At 39.7% G+C, this 17,319-nt stretch overlaps 4 non-coding genes across 4 annotated transcripts; all 4 read left to right on the forward strand.

The window, feature by feature from the left end:
- Positions 1 to 764: 764 nt before the first annotated feature.
- Positions 765 to 846, forward strand: TRNAS-GCU (transfer RNA serine (anticodon GCU)). The gene has a single exon. It is a non-coding gene; the product is annotated as a tRNA-Ser (tRNA).
- Positions 847 to 1,344: 498 nt separating this feature from the next.
- Positions 1,345 to 1,426, forward strand: TRNAL-AAG (transfer RNA leucine (anticodon AAG)). The gene has a single exon. It is a non-coding gene; the product is annotated as a tRNA-Leu (tRNA).
- Positions 1,427 to 6,098: 4,672 nt separating this feature from the next.
- Positions 6,099 to 6,180, forward strand: TRNAS-GCU (transfer RNA serine (anticodon GCU)). The gene has a single exon. It is a non-coding gene; the product is annotated as a tRNA-Ser (tRNA).
- A 5,236-nt stretch (positions 6,181 to 11,416) lies between these two features.
- Positions 11,417 to 11,498, forward strand: TRNAS-GCU (transfer RNA serine (anticodon GCU)). Its single transcript has one exon. It is a non-coding gene; the product is annotated as a tRNA-Ser (tRNA).
- Positions 11,499 to 17,319: the final 5,821 nt, after the last annotated feature.

Below are 17,319 nucleotides of genomic sequence, written 5' to 3' on the forward strand. Positions count from 1 at the left end.
CGACCTAGGCGTGTCTCCTTGTAAGTTTACTTATCAAGGCTCTGACGCACCTTCACTAATAAAAAGTAATCTGATCGCTTGCTGCGGAGTCATCGTGAACAAAAACTACCAAAATATTACTTCAATGTATTGTAATTACGACTGCCTCAGTTTTATGCATTACGTGAGTAGTCGGACAGCAATTTATTTAGCGCAAAAATATTTCTTGTTGATGCACGTACGTTTTTAAACTGAAGTGTCATAGCTGTAGCGGCAATACTCCCAGTTTAGGTGGTTTTATAAACTAAGTTTTACTTTCTCCTACTTAAAACTTTTTGCAGAACAATGCACATTAAATGGGAAGGCAGTTTTCCTTAATTGTGTACTATTTGCTGCCTAATGTTGACATGTAAGCACACCACCAATAACTGACACCTAGAGACTCGAAAGCGCCATACCAGTACAATATTTGTATGATATTGCACTTTAAATCCACGTACAACTGAATTAAAGCAATCTTAGCTCATTTGAGGGTAGTGTGATAGTACATCACATATGGATAGAACACGTTTGGAAAGTGTAATATTCATGATTACATTACATTTAACATATAAATTCAAGATGAAGTAGGGATGGACAACAAGGTCGTATAGAGCAAAGCTGAAGACAACAAGTTACCATAACAATCTGTAAATATATGCTCTTTATTATGTTTAGACAACTATCACCTAATAGAACACATTTTGGCTACCATATTTTGTACTCCTGAAACATGGTGTTTTGAAGACGAGGTGGCCGAGTGGTTAAGGCGATGGACTGCTAATCCATTGTGCTCTGCACGCGTGGGTTCGAATCCCATCCTCGTCGGTTTATTGTTCCGTCTTTAGTATGTGGTAGGGCTGGGTTAACCCTATTTTATGTGAAAGTTAAATGACATATCCCATGGTATTTCCGGCAGTACAACGGCTCAGTTTGGAAACACCGCTCAGTTGAGTACTGTGCTTAGGCATTACTGTAAACAGCGCCAGCCGGGTTCTGCTCATGAATCACAAAATCTTTCCTGAGGCGGAGGGTTGGTAAGTTGAGGGACGTAGATAGTTTGATTCCTTATCCTTAAAGAAAGAGAAGCAGCGCGTGCGGGACGCCAATGTAAGGGTTGTCTTCCTACGGACTCTCAGGACTGGCGCTCCCTGACACCTCCCATGGCCCGGGGCCAATCCTGACCTACTGAATGTATCACGTGCCTGCTGCTGTTGGCGTTGACTTTCCTAGGATCACTTCACAGGCTATACACCCTTATTCTCCAACTCCCCTATACAACAGAACATCTCACTTCAGAAAGCTTACAGAAACATGTTTGCACAGGGTAGTGTGGCCGAGCGGTCTAAGGCGCTGGATTAAGGCTCCAGTCTCTTTGGAGGCGTGGGTTCGAATCCCACCGCTGCCAGTATTTTTCAACTCACAAACGTATTTTGTCTGCATCAGTGTCTCACTCTCTGCCTTCTGCACCTACGATCCACATAGCGAGAGGTGAGACTATGTAAAGTGGTGACGTATATATGGGAATATATATATATATATAAGGGTAGCCAGACAGTGGGACCGAGCTTTCTTATTTTAAAAAACCACAACCTAAGGTGACAAGAATTGTATCGGTAAACAAACCAGCTGTCTTGAAGTCTAACTATAGAGGCGACGAGAGGGGTCACTGTGATGCTGAAAGTTCAGTGAGTGTAAACAGTAGATCGCTGTGTGATACGTTTCCTTGCAGTGATGACAGCTCGCGTTTCTAAAGCAGAGAGCAAACATACAATGGGGAAGAAGAATAAATAAGGAAAGACATATATTATATGCAGACAGTTATTATACTTTGCTTTTCACCTGTAACTCGCTCAACTGTCGGTGAATGCTGCGTTACCCTGCATAGCCAGGTCACGACAGCGGGTGTCCACAGTGTTTGGCCAAGTTACTATAGTTGTGAGCTTGTAGATGTGAGGTAGCGTGGCTGAGCAGGCTAAACTGGCTAGATTTAGGTTCCAGTCTCTCTGGAGCCGTGGGCTTGAATCCCAACACTTTAAGTTTACTTGAACCAAATACTTTTGCAACAACGGTTCATGTAATAAATATTCATTAGGGTCGTGGTTGTGAGTATGACACTAATGGATAAAAGTGGGACTAACAATGCTACAATTCCTGAGACTACCACTGCACTAACAGCCTGGGAGAGGTTTGAGCTGGATACAAGATACTTGCATGAGGGAACTAACTCGAAAGGGGAACTATCCACTGATGTTTTCTATCGCTTGCTGAGTGAGTATGTTGACACAATGGATGCAAAAGATTGTTTTGTGTGTACACAGATTCCTGTTTCGGTACAAGAGGGGGTTACCTATCATAGACTGTCATTAACATATGGGATACGTTGTAGTCTGTTACTAACAAGATTCTATAACCAGGAAGAGATTCAATATTTTTACTCAAATCATGCTCTTGTGTTTTCTAATGTGCCTATCATAGAGGATGTGAGTGGGGTAGCTAAGTACTATAGCATAAAGTTAGTTAAAGGATTCTTTCAGGTGACATTAACAATTAGTACATCTTATGCACACCACAATAATTTGACATGTTTGCTTACACCTGTAGAGAAAAGCTTTTTAGATCACACGGAAGAGAGAAGAAGGGCATTGAAGGGTAAACTAGAGAAAGGATTACAGCAACGGGCCTTTGCTAGTAGTGACGGTTATAGTGCAATTAGAGAACAAGGGAAGTTAGCTATAGACGCACTACATGTAGGAAAGCTTTGCATATCCAAGACCAAATCATACTATGACAATGTGTTTGTGGGAATGAGTGAATGTAAGCGTGTGTTTTTGTTTCAGAGTAAATGGACGTTCATGTTAAATGGACAGGATCCAGCAATCCCCGGGATTTATTATATATGTGGACTTAATGCTTATTACAGTCTTCCAAAGGGATAGTATAGGACATGTTATTTGGGGATAGTTTTCCCAAAGATATATCAACTTGACGATTTGAAAAGGTTACCAAAATTGTCTGAATTACATCGTACTAGACATAAGAAAGAGACTGCTGCTGGTGTAGTAGGAGACATATTTGGGACGATAATTTCTTCAGTGGGAGTTATTATGAACTCCATAAAGATTCAAAAGTTGTCTACTATTGAGGATAACATGCTGACAAACTTTTCAGGGGCTATACTCCTGATGGATACTGAACTTGCTGCGGAGGGGGCTATGACTCTTCAAAACAGGCTTGCTTTAGACATTCTTTTAGTGAAAAATGGCAGAGTTTGTAGATTGCTCAATGGGTGTAATTGTTGCGCTTACATACCAGATAATAGTAATGAGATTAGAAGTATGCTTACTAACTTGACTAGGGATAGTACGGACTTGAAGGATTTGAAAGAACCAGGTGTTTGGAAAAAGGTTGGGAAAGGATTTGCTTCAGTGGGAAATTGGATTAGTAACATTTGGCATGGGATATTGTCTAAAATAATACAGGGGATATTGATTGTTATAGATTGCTTATTTGGATCATGGGTGGCATGTAAAATTAGTAAAAGAATAAAATTGAAGATGGCGAAAAATAATAGGAGGAGGGAAGAAAAACAAAGGGAAAAATTATTCAGGGCAAGATCAAAGGGGAAACCAAGAAGGGAAGAGATTGATATGAGGGAATTTTAGTATGTAAAATTAGTAGGGAAGATTTGTGTGATGACAAGAGTCATCAGAGGAGGGATTGCTGGAGTGTGTCTTTTAAAATTAATATTAACATGAAAAGCTTACAATATATTGTGTAATGAAGCTGCATAAAAAATGTGTTAACGTAGAAATAATGCACACGTTTGAAATGTGCCCACGGGGAGTGGCTACCAATGTATACGAAGACTAATGAAAGTTATTAATGCTGAATTAATTATGTACTAATGTTTTTAATTTGTATTAACATATCAAAATTGGAGTTATGTATTAGGAGTTTGTTCATTATGCAGTAGGCCTTAGTTTAGCGAAGGTCTGTGCCTAGCTGCCTGGTCTCATATCGAACTGTCTTTTTCTAACGTGCAATGTGCTATTTTCCTGAAGGACATGAAACTGTACTTTCCCAGAAGCTAGAGATGTGTGTAGCTGTAGTAAATTCTTTCTCATGGGACCCTACTTGCTCAAGGAGACATTCTTGCTGAATGCAACAGGGTAATTTGTAACAGGTGCAAGGCTGCCTGGAGTAGGAGAAAACAATGGAACTACTGACTGTAGCGTAAAATGTAACTTTTCTTACCTGACATTCCAACCGATGAAAACGTCAATAACATGGGCCAATCAACGACATGAGAACTGTGGTTTGTGTAAAACTCTGGTGAAGATTATTGGACAGAGATGGCGATGCACCAATGATTATCCATTGAGGAATTAGGAGTAAATTAGACAGTTTTGATTTAACCACATGACCCGAGGAGAAATCAGGCATTTATTGGACATTCCACTCCAAGCCATTCTTTGCCATTCTACTGAGCCATTTAGGCCATTTAGTTTGAGACTTTGCCGTTTGTTCGCCCTGTTACTCTAAACCACCCTTTACTTATTCCTTACCTGATACTTACTTCTCCTCTATATGAGGGAAGTTCTTGTTCCTTAGCTATGCCATACTGATACTTTGCCCTGTCCTTTCTTTGCTGATGATGCAAACGACTGATGTCCCGAGGACGAAGACTGACGCTGTTTGCTGATCCGTTGGATGGGTAACTATCTGATGAAAATTGTAATTGTCTGTTTGCCTTTTCTTTCTAGGTACCAACTGCTCTTTGATAGAGGCCATAGTTAGATGTTTTCCAAATTTGTGTTTGCTAAATTGTTTTGCATGAAGCCCAACATGCTGATGCTAATACGAGGTTATTTAAGGTGTTCACTAAAATCTGACGCAAATAGACAAATGACTGAGTTCTTGCTTTGTTGAACCATGCACTACTGAGACTTTGCTAAGTTGCTTCTTAATAATTATGTGTTAATACTGAGTGAATATTCTCTATGCATTGATTAATTGCGTTTCTAATTGCAAATCTGAAGAGTTACTAATGAGATGAATTGCTGATGAGATTAACAGAAATGACTTTAGATTGTAACCAGTAGGGAAATAAATATACTAACACTTAACTAAATTGGGGTGGTTATTCATGACTGAAATATCATGGTGTGTTCACTTTATTGACTCTCATTAAAGGTTATTGATTAGCATGCTGATTAGTTATTGCGATTGTTGTTGAGATATTGATCTATTGATTTGTGATGCCAAAAGACATCTCGTACTGGGAAGTCCCCAAACCTGGTCTAAAAGGTTCATCGACCTAGGCGTGTCTCCTTGTAAGTTTACCTATCAAGGCTCTGACGCACCTTCACTAATAAAAAGTAATCTGATCGCTTGCTGCGGAGTCATCGTCAACAAAAACTACCAAAATATTACTTCAATGTATTGTAATTACGAATGCCTCAGTTTTATGCATTACGTGAGTAGTCGGACAGCAATTTATTTAGCGCAAAAATATTTCTTGTTGATGCACGTACGTTTTTAAACTGAAGTGTCATAGCTGTAGCGGCAATACTCCCAGTTTAGGTGGTTTTATAAACTAAGTTTTACTTTCTCCTACTTAAAACTTTTTGCAGAACAATGCACATTAAATGGGAAGGCAGTTTTCCTTAATTGTGTACTATTTGCTGCCTAATGTTGGCATGTAAGCACACCACCAATAACTGACACCTAGAGACTCGAAAGCGCCATACCAGTACAATATTTGTATGATATTGCACTTTAAATCCACGTACAACTGAATTAAAGCAATCTTAGCTCATTTGAGGGTAGTGTGATAGTACATCACATATGGATAGAACCTGTTTGGAAAGTGTAATATTCATGATTACATTACATTTAACATATAAATTCAAGCTGAAGTAGGGATGGACAACAAGGTCGTATAGAGAAAAGCTGAAGACAACAAGTTACCATAACAATCTGTAAATATATGCTCTTTATTATGTTTAGACAACTATCACCTAATAGAACACATTTTGGCTACCATATTTTGTACTCCTGAAACATGGTGTTTTGAAGACGAGGTGGCCGAGTGGTTAAGGCGATGGACTGCTAATCCATTGTGCTCTGCACGCGTGGGTTCGAATCCTATCCTCGTTGGTTTATTGTTCCGTCTTTAGTTTTTAGTATGTGGTAGAGCTGGGTTAACCCTATTTTATGTGAAAGTTAAATGACATATCCCATGGTATTTCCGGCAGTACAACGGCTCAGTTTGGAAACACCGCTCAGTTGAGTACTGTGCTTAGGCATTACTGTAAACAGCGCCAGCCGGGTTCTGCTCATGAATCACAAAATCTTTCCTGAGGCGGAGGGTTGGTAAGTTGAGGGACGTAGATAGTTTGATTCCTTATCCTTAAAGAAAGAGAAGCAGCGCGTGCGGGACGCCAATGTAAGGGTTGTCTTCCTACGGACTCTCAGGACTGGCACTCCCTGACAACTCCCATGGCCCGGGGCCAATCCTGACCTACTGAATGTATCACGTGCCTGCTGCTGTTGGCGTTGACTTTCCTAGGATCACTTCACAGGCTATACACCTTTATTCTCCAACTCCCCTATACAACAGAACATCTCACTTCAGAAAGCTTACAAAAACATGTTTGCACAGGGTAGTGTGGCCGAGCAGTCTAAGACGCTGGATTAAGGCTCCAGTCTCTTTGGAGGCTTGGGTTCGAATCCCACCGCTGCCAGTATTTTGCAACTCACGAACGTATTTTGTCTGCATCAGTGTCTCACTCTCTGCCTTCTGCACCTACGATCCACATAGCGAGAGGTGAGACTATGTAAAGTGGTGACGTATATATATAAGGGTAGCCAGACAGTGGGACCGAGCCTTCTTATTTTAAAAAACCACAACCTAAGGTGACAAGAATTGTACCGGTAAACAAACCAGCTGTCTTGAAGTCTAGCTATAGAGGCGACGAGAGGGGTCACTGTGATGCTGAAAGTTCAGTGAGTGTAAACAGTAGAACGCTGTGTGATAAGTTTCCTTGCAGTGATGACAGCTCACGTTTCTAAAGCAGAGAGCAAACATACAATGGGGAAGAAGAATAAATAAGGAAAGACATATATTATATGCAGACAGTTATTATACTTTGCTTTTCACCTGTAACTCGCTCAACTGTCGGTGAATGCTGCGTTACCCTGCATAGCCAGGTCACCACAGCGGGTGTCCACAGTGTTTGGCCAAGTTACTATAGTTGTGAGCTTGTAGATGTGAGGTAGTGTGGCTGAGCAGGCTAAACTGGCTAGATTTAGGCTCCAGTCTCTCTGGAGCCGTGGGCTTGAATCCCAACACTTTAAGTTTACTTGAACCAAATACTTTTGCCAAAAAGGTTCATGTAATAAATATTCATTAGGGTCGTGGTTGTGAGTATGACACTAATGGATAAAAGTGGACTAACAATGCTACAATTCCTGAGACTACCACTGCACTAACAGCCTGGGAGAGGTTTGAGCTGGATACAAGATACTTGCATGAGGGAACTAACTCGAAAGGGGAACTATCCACTGATGTTTTCTATCGCTTGCTGAGTGAGTATGATGACACAATGGATGCAAAAGATTGTTTTGTGTGTACACAGATTCCTGTTTCTGTACAAGAGGGGGTTACCTATCATAGACTGTCATTAACATATGGGATACGTTGTAGTCTGTTACTAACAAGATTCTATAACCAGGAAGAGATTCAATATTTTTACTCAAATCATGATCTTGTGTTTTCTAATGTGCCTATCATAGAGGATGTGAGTGGGGTAGCTAAGTACTATAGCATAAAGTTAGTTAAAGGATTCTTTCAGGCGACATTAACAATTAGTACATCTTATGCACACCACAATAATTTGACATGTTTGCTTACACCTGTAGAGAAAAGCTTTTTAGATCACACGGAAGAGAGAAGAAGGGCATTGAAGGGTAAACTAGAGAAAGGATTACAGCAACGGGCCTTTGCTAGTAGTGACGGTTATAGTGCAATTAGAGAACAAGGGAAGTTAGCTTTAGACGCACTACATGTAGGAAAGCTTTGCATATCCAAGACCAAATCATACTATGACAATGTGTTTGTGTGAATGAGTGAATGTAAGCGTGTGTTTTTGTTTCATAGTAAATGGACGTTCATGTTAAATGGACAGGATCCAGCAATCCCCGGGATTTATATTATATGTGGACTTAATGCTTATTACCGTCTTCCAAAGGGATAGTATGGGACATGTTATTTGGGGATAGTTTTCCCAAGATATATCAACTTGACGATTTGAAAAGGTTACCAAAATTGTCTGAATTACATCGTACTAGACATAAGAAAGAGACTGCTGCTGGTGTAGTAGGAGACATATTTGGGACGATACTTTCTTCAGTGGGAGTTATTATGAACTCCATAAAGATTCAAAAGTTGTCTACTATTGAGGATAACATGCTGACAAACTTTTCAGGGGCTATACTCCTGATGGATACTGAACTTGCTGCGGAGGGGGCTATGACTCTTCAAAACAGGCTTGCTTTAGACATTCTTTTAGTGAAAAATGGCAGAGTTTGTAGATTGCTCAATGGGTGTAATTGTTGCGCTTACATACCAGATAATAGTAATGAGATTAGAAGTATGCTTACTAACTTGACTAGGGGTAGTACGGACGTGAAGGATTTGAAAGAACCAGGTGTTTGGAAAAAGGTTGGGAAAGGATTTGCTTCAGTGGGAAATTGGATTAGTAACATTTGGCATGGGATATTGTCTAAAATAATACAGGGGATATTGATTGTTATAGATTGCTTATTTGGATCATGTGTGGCATGTAAAATTAGTAAAAGAATAAAATTGAAGATGGCGAAAAATAATAGGAGGGAAGAAAAACAAAGGGAAAAATTATTCAGGGCAAGATCAAAGGGGAAACCAAGAAGGGAAGAGATTGATATGAGGGAATTTTAGAATGTAAAATTAGTAGGGAAGATTTGTGTGATGACAAGAGTCATCAGAGGAGGGATTGCTGGAGTGTGTCTTTTAAAATTAATATTAACATGAAAAGCTTACAATATATTGTGTAATGAAGCTGCATAAAAAATGTGTTAACGTAGAAATAATGCACACGTTTGAAATGTGCACACGGAGAGTGGCTACCAATGTATACGAAGACTAATGAAAGTTATTAATGCTGAATTAATTATGTACTAATGTTTTTAATTTGTATTAAAATATCAAAATTGGAGTTATGTATTAGGAGTTTGTTCATTAAGCAGTAGGCCTTAGTTTAGCGAAGGTCTGTGCCTAGCTGCCTGGTCTCATAGTAAACTGTCTTTTTCTAACGTGCAATGTGCTATTTTCCTGAAGGACATGAAACTGTACTTTCCCAGAAGCTAGAGATGTGTGTAGCTGTAGTAAATTCTTTCTCATGGTACCCTACTTGCTCAAGGAGACATTCTTGCTGAATGCAACAGTGTAATTTGTAACAGGTGCAAGGCTGCCTGGAGTAGGAGAAAACAATGGAACTACTGACTGTAGCGTAAAATGTAACTTTTCTTACCTGTCATTCCAACCGATGAAAACGTCAATAACATGGGCCAATCAACGACATGAGAACTGTGGTTTGTGTAAAACTCTGGTGAAGATTATTGGACAGAGATGGCGATGCACCAATGATTATCCATTGAGGAATTAGGAGTAAATTAGACAGCTTTGATTTAACCACATGACCCGAGGAGAAATCAGGCATTTATTGGACATTCCACTCCAAGCCATTCTTTGCCATTCTACTGAGCCATTTAGGCCATTTAGTTTGAGACTTTGCCGTTTGTTCGCCCTGTTACTCTAAACCACCCTTTACTTATTCCTTACCTGATACTTACTTCTCCTCTATATGAGGGAAGTTCTTGTTCCTTAGCTATGCCATACTGATACTTTGCCCTGTCCTTTCTTTGCTGATGATGAAAACGACTGATGTCCCGAGGACGAAGACTGACGCTGTTTGCTGATCCGTTGGATGGGTAACTTTCTGATGAAAATTGTAATTGTCTGTTTGCCTTTTCTTTCTAGGTACCAACTGCTCTTTGATAGAGGCCATAGTTAGATGTTTTCCAAATTTGTGTTTGCTAAATTGTTTTGCATGAAGCCCAACATGCTGATGCTAATACGAGGTTATTTAAGGTGTTCACTAAAATCTGACGCAAATAGACAAATGACTGAGTTCTTGCTTTGTTGAACCATGCACTACTGAGACTTTGCTAAGTTGCTTCTTAATAATTATGTGTTAATACTGAGTGAATATTCTCTATGCATTGATTAATTGCGTTTCTAATTGCAAATCTGAAGAGTTACTAATGAGATGAATTGCTGATGAGATTAACAGAAATGACTTTAGATTGTAACCAGTAGGGAAATAAATATACTAACACTTAACTAAATTGGGGTGGTTATTCATGACTGAAATATCATGGTGTGTTCACTTTATTGACTCTCATTAAAGGTTATTGATTAGCATGCTGATTAGTTATTGCGATTGTTGTTGAGATATTGATCTATTGATTTGTGATGCCAAAAGACATCTCGTACTGGGAAGTCCCCGAACCTGGTCTAAAAGGTTCATCGACCTAGGCGTGTCTCCTTGTAAGTTTACTTATCAAGGCTCTGACGCACCTTCACTAATAAAAAGTAATCTGATCGCTTGCTGCGGAGTCATCGTGCACAAAAACTACCAAAATATTACTTCAATGTATTGTAATTACGACTGCCTCAGTTTTATGCATTACGTGAGTAGTCGGACAGCAATTTATTTAGCGCAAAAATATTTCTTGTTGATGCACGTACGTTTTTAAACTGAAGTGTCATAGCTGTAGCGGCAATACTCCCAGTTTAGGTGGTTTTATAAACTAAGTTTTACTTTCTCCTACTTAAAACTTTTTGCAGAACAATGCACATTAAATGGGAAGGCAGTTTTCCTTAATTGTGTACTATTTGCTGCCTAATGTTGACATGTAAGCACACCACCAATAACTGACACCTAGAGACTCGAAAGCGCCATACCAGTACAATATTTGTATGATATTGCACTTTAAATCCACGTACAACTGAATTAAAGCAATCTTAGCTCATTTGAGGGTAGTGTGATAGTACATCACATATGGATAGAACACGTTTGGAAAGTGTAATATTCATGATTACATTACATTTAACATATAAATTCAAGATGAAGTAGGGATGGACAACAAGGTCGTATAGAGCAAAGCTGAAGACAACAAGTTACCATAACAATCTGTAAATATATGCTCTTTATTATGTTTAGACAACTATCACCTAATAGAACACATTTTGGCTACCATATTTTGTACTCCTGAAACATGGTGTTTTGAAGACGAGGTGGCCGAGTGGTTAAGGCGATGGACTGCTAATCCATTGTGCTCTGCACGTGTGGGTTCGAATCCCTTCCTCGTCAGTTTATTGTTCCGTCTTTAGTTTTTAGTATGTGGTAGGGCTGGGTTAACCCTATTTTATGTGAAAGTTAAATGACATATCCCATGGTATTTCCGGCAGTACAACGGCTCAGTTTGGAAACACCGCTCAGTTGAGTACTGTGCTTAGGCATTACTGTAAACAGCGCCAGCCGGGTTCTGCTCATGAATCACAAAATCTTTCCTGAGGCGGAGGGTTGGTAAGTTGAGGGACGTAGATAGTTTGATTCCTTATCCTTAAAGAAAGAGAAGCAGCGCGTGCGGGACGCCAATGTAAGGGTTGTCTTCCTACGGACTCTCAGGACTGGCACTCCCTGACACCTCCCATGGCCCGGGGCCAATCCTGACCTACTGAATGTATCACGTGCCTGCTGCTGTTGGCGTTGACTTTCCTAGGATCACTTCACAGGCTATACACCTTTATTCTCCAACTCCCCTATACAACAGAACATCTCACTTCAGAAAGCTTACAGAAACAGATTTGCGCAGGGTAGTGTGGCCGAGCAGTCTAAGGCGCTGGATTAAGGCTCCAGTCTCTTTGGAGGCGTGAGTTTGAATCACACCGCTGCCAGTATTTTGCAACTCACGAACGTATTTTGTCTGCATCAGTGTCTCACTCTCTGCCTTCTGCACCTATGATCCACATAGCGAGAGGTGAGACTATGTAAAGTGGTGACGTATATATATAAGGGTAGGCAGACAGTGGGACCGAGCCTTCTTATTTTAAAAAACCACAACCTAAGGTGACAAGAATTGTACCGGTAAACAAACCAGCTGTCTTGAAGTCTAGCTATAGAGGCGACGAGAGGGGTCACTGTGATGCTGAAAGTTCAGTGAGTGTAAACAGTAGAACGCTGTGTGATAAGTTTCCTTGCAGTGATGACAGCTCACGTTTCTAAAGCAGAGAGCAAACATACGATGGGGAAGAAGAATAAATAAGGAAAGACATATATTATATGCAGACAGTTATTATTCTTTGCTTTTCACCTGTAACTCGCTCAACTGTCGGTGAATGCTGCGTTACCCTGCATAGCCAGGTCACCACAGCGGGTGTCCACAGTGTTTGGCCAAGTTACTATAGTTGTGAGCTTGAAGATGTGAGGTAGTGTGGCTGAGCAGGCTAAACTGGCTAGATTTAGGCTCCAGTCTCTCTTGAGCCGTGGGCTTGAATCCCAACACTTTAAGTTTACTTGAAACAAATACTTTTGCCAAAAAGGTTCATGTAATAAATATTCATTAGGGTCGTGGTTGTGAGTATGACACTAATGGATAAAAGTGGACTAACAATGCTACAATTCCTGAGACTACCACTGCACTAACAGCCTGGGAGAGGTTTGAGCTGGATACAAGATACTTGCATGAGGGAACTAACTCGAAAGGGGAACTATCCACTGATGTTTTCTATCGCTTGCTGAGTGAGTATGTTGACACAATGGATGCAAAAGATTGTTTTGTGTGTACACAGATTCCTGTTTCGGTACAAGAGGGGGTTACCTATCATAGACTGTCATTAACATATGGGATACGTTGTAGTCTGTTACTAACAAGATTCTATAACCAGGAAGAGATTCAATATTTTTACTCAAATCATGATCTTGTGTTTTCTAATGTGCCTATCATAGAGGATGTGAGTGGGGTAGCTAAGTACTATAGCATAAAGTTAGTTAAAGGATTCTTTCAGGCGACATTAACAATTAGTACATCTTATGCACACCACAATAATTTGACATGTTTGCTTACACCTGTAGAGAAAAGCTTTTTAGATCACACGGAAGAGAGAAGAAGGGCATTGAAGGGTAAACTAGAGAAAGGATTACAGCAACGGGCCTTTGCTAGTAGTGACGGTTATAGTGCAATTAGAGAACAAGGGAAGTTAGCTTTAGACGCACTACATGTAGGAAAGCTTTGCATATCCAAGACCAAATCATACTATGACAATGTGTTTGTGGGAATGAGTGAATGTAAGCGTGTGTTTTTGTTTCAGAGTAAATGGACGTTCATGTTAAATGGACAGGATCCAGCAATCCCCGGGATTTATTATATATGTGGACTTAATGCTTATTACCGTCTTCCAAAGGGATAGTATGGGACATGTTATTTGGGGATAGTTTTCCCAAAGATATATCAACTTGACGATTTGAAAAGGTTACCAAAATTGTCTGAATTACATCGTACTAGACATAAGAAAGAGACTGCTGCTGGTGTAGTAGGAGACATATTTGGGACGATAATTTCTTCAGTGGGAGTTATTATGAACTCCATAAAGATTCAAAAGTTGTCTACTATTGAGGATAACATGCTGACAAACTTTTCAGGGGCTATACTCCTGATGGATACTGAACTTGCTGCGGAGGGGGCTATGACTCTTCAAAACAGGCTTGCTTTAGACATTCTTTTAGTGAAAAATGGCAGAGTTTGTAGATTGCTCAATGGGTGTAATTGTTGCGCTTACATACCAGATAATAGTAATGAGATTAGAAGTATGCTTACTAACTTGACTAGGGATAGTACGGACTTGAAGGATTTGAAAGAACCAGGTGTTTGGAAAAAGGTTGGGAAAGGATTTGCTTCAGTGGGAAATTGGATTAGTAACATTTGGCATGGGATATTGTCTAAAATAATACAGGGGATATTGATTGTTATAGATTGCTTATTTGGATCATGGGTGGCATGTAAAATTAGTAAAAGAATAAAATTGAAGATGGCGAAAAATAATAGGAGGAGGGAAGAAAAACAAAGGGAAAAATTATTCAGGGCAAGATCAAAGGGGAAACCAAGAAGGGAAGAGATTGATATGAGGGAATTTTAGTATGTAAAATTAGTAGGGAAGATTTGTGTGATGACAAGAGTCATCAGAGGAGGGATTGCTGGAGTGTGTCTTTTAAAATTAATATTAACATGAAAAGCTTACAATATATTGTGTAATGAAGCTGCTTAAAAAATGTGTTAACGTAGAAATAATGCACACGTTTGAAATGTGCCCACGGGGAGTGGCTACCAATGTATACGAAGACTAATGAAAGTTATTAATGCTGAATTAATTATGTACTAATGTTTTTAATTTGTATTAACGTATCAAAATTGGAGTTATGTATTAGGAGTTTGTTCATTAAGCAGTAGGCCTTAGTTTAGCGAAGGTCTGTGCCTAGCTGCCTGGTCTCATATCAAACTGTCTTTTTCTAACGTACAATGTGCTATTTTCCTGAAGGACATGAAACTGTACTTTCCCAGAAGCTAGAGATGTGTGTAGCTGTAGTAAATTCTTTCTCATGGGACCCTACTTGCTCAAGGAGACATTCTTGCTGAATGCAACAGTGTAATTTGTAACAGGTGCAAGGCTGCCTGGAGTAGGAGAAAACAATGGAACTACTGACTGTAGCGTAAAATGTAACTTTTCTTACCTGTCATTCCAACCGATGAAAACGTCAATAACATGGGCCAATCAACGACATGAGAACTGTGGTTTGTGTAAAACTCTGGTGAAGATTATTGGACAGAGATGGCGATGCACCAATGATTATCCATTGAGGAATTAGGAGTAAATTAGACAGCTTTGATTTAACCACATGACCCGAGGAGAAATCAGGCATTTATTGGACATTCCACTCCAAGCCATTCTTTGCCATTCTACTGAGCCATTTAGGCCATTTAGTTTGAGACTTTGCCGTTTGTTCGCCCTGTTACTCTAAACCACCCTTTACTTATTCCTTACCTGATACTTACTTCTCCTCTATATGAGGGAAGTTCTTGTTCCTTAGCTATGCCATACTGACACTTTGCCCTGTCCTTTCTTTGCTGATGATGAAAACGACTGATGTCCCGAGGACGAAGACTGACGCTGTTTGCTGATCCGTTGGATGGGTAACTATCTGATGAAAATTTTAATTGTCTGTTTGCCTTTTCTTTCTAGGTACCAACTGCTCTTTGATAGAGGCCATAGTTAGATGTTTTCCAAATTTGTGTTTGCTAAATTGTTTTGCATGAAGCCCAACATGCTGATGCTAATACGAGGTTATTTAAGGTGTTCACTAAAATCTGACGCAAATAGACAAATGACTGAGTTCTTGCTTTGTTGAACCATGCACTACTGAGTTAAGTTGCTTCTTAATAATTATGTGTTAATACTGAGTGAATATTCTCTATGCATTGATTAATTGTGTTTCTAATTGCAAATCTGAAGAGTTACTAATGAGATGAATTGCTGATGAGATTAACAGAAATGACTTTAGATTGTAACCAGTAGGGAAATAAATATCCTAACACTTAACTAAATTGGTGTGGTTATTCATGACTGAAAGATCATGGTGTGTTCACTTTATTGACTCTCATTAAAGGTTATTGATTAGCATGTTGATTAGTTATTGCGATTGTTGTTGAGATATTGATCTATTGATTTGTGATGCCAAAAGACATCTCGTACTGGGAAGTCCCCGAACCTGGTCTAAAAGGTTCATCGACCTAGGCGTGTCTCCTTGTAAGTTTACTTATCAAGGCTCTGACGCGCCTTCACTAATAAAAAGTAATCTGATCGCTTGCTGCGGAGTCATCGTCAACAAAAACTACCAAAATATTACTTCAATGTATTGTAATTACGACTGCCTCAGTTTTATGCATTACGTGAGTAGTCGGACAGCAATTAATTTAGCGCAAAAATATTTCTTGTTGATGCACGTACGGTTTTAAACTGAAGTGTCATAGCTGTAGCGGCAATATTCCCAGTTTAGGTGGTTTTATAAACTAAGTTTTACTTTCTCCTATTTAAAACTTTTTGCAGAACAATGCACATTAAATGGGAAGGCAGTTTTCCTTAATTGTGTACTATTTGCTGCCTAATGTTGACATGTAAGCACACCACCAATAACTGACACCTAGAGACTCGAAAGCGCCATACCAGTACAATATTTGTATGATATTGCACTTTAATTCCACGTACAACTGAATTAAAGCAATCTTAGCTCATTTGAGGGTAGTGTGATAGTACATCACATATGGATAGAACACGTTCGGAAAGTGTAATTTTCATGATTACATTACATTTAACATATAAATTCAAGCTGAAGTAGGGATGGACAACAAGGTCGTATAGAGCAAAGCTGAAGACAACAAGTTACCATAACAATCTGTAAATATATGCTCTTTATTATGTTTAGACAACTATCACCTAATAGAACACATTTTGGCTACCATATTTTGTACTCCTGAAACATGGTGTTTTGAAGACGAGGTGGCCGAGTGGTTAAGGCGATGGACTGTTAATCCATTGTGCTCTGCATGCGTGGGTTCGAATCCCATCCTCATCGGTTTATTGTTCCGTCCTTAGATTTTAGTATGTGGTAGGGCTGGATTAACCCTATTTTATGTGAAAGTTAAATGACATATCCCATGGTATTTCCGGCAGTACAACGGCTCAGTTTGGAAACACCGCTCAGTTGAGTACTGTGCTTAGGCATTACTGTAAACAGCGCCAGCCGGGTTCTGCTCATGAATCACAAAATCTTTCCTGAGGCGGAGGGTTGGTAAGTTGAGGGACGTAGATAGTTTGATTCCTTATCCTTAAAGAAAGAGAAGCAGCGGGTGCGGGACGCCAATGTAAGGGTTGTCTTCCTACGGACTCTCAGGACTGGCGCTCCCTGACACCTCCCATGGCCCGGGACCAATCCTGACCTACTGAATGTATCACGTGCCTGCTGCTGTTGGCGTTGACTTTCCTAGGATCATTTCACAGGCTATACACCCTTATTCTCCAACTCCCCTATACAACAGAACATCTCACTTCAGAAAGCTTACAGAAACAGGTTTGCACAG

Source organism: Pleurodeles waltl, chromosome 12, assembly GCF_031143425.1.
Source record: "Pleurodeles waltl isolate 20211129_DDA chromosome 12, aPleWal1.hap1.20221129, whole genome shotgun sequence".
Classification (NCBI taxonomy): domain Eukaryota; kingdom Metazoa; phylum Chordata; class Amphibia; order Caudata; family Salamandridae; genus Pleurodeles; species Pleurodeles waltl.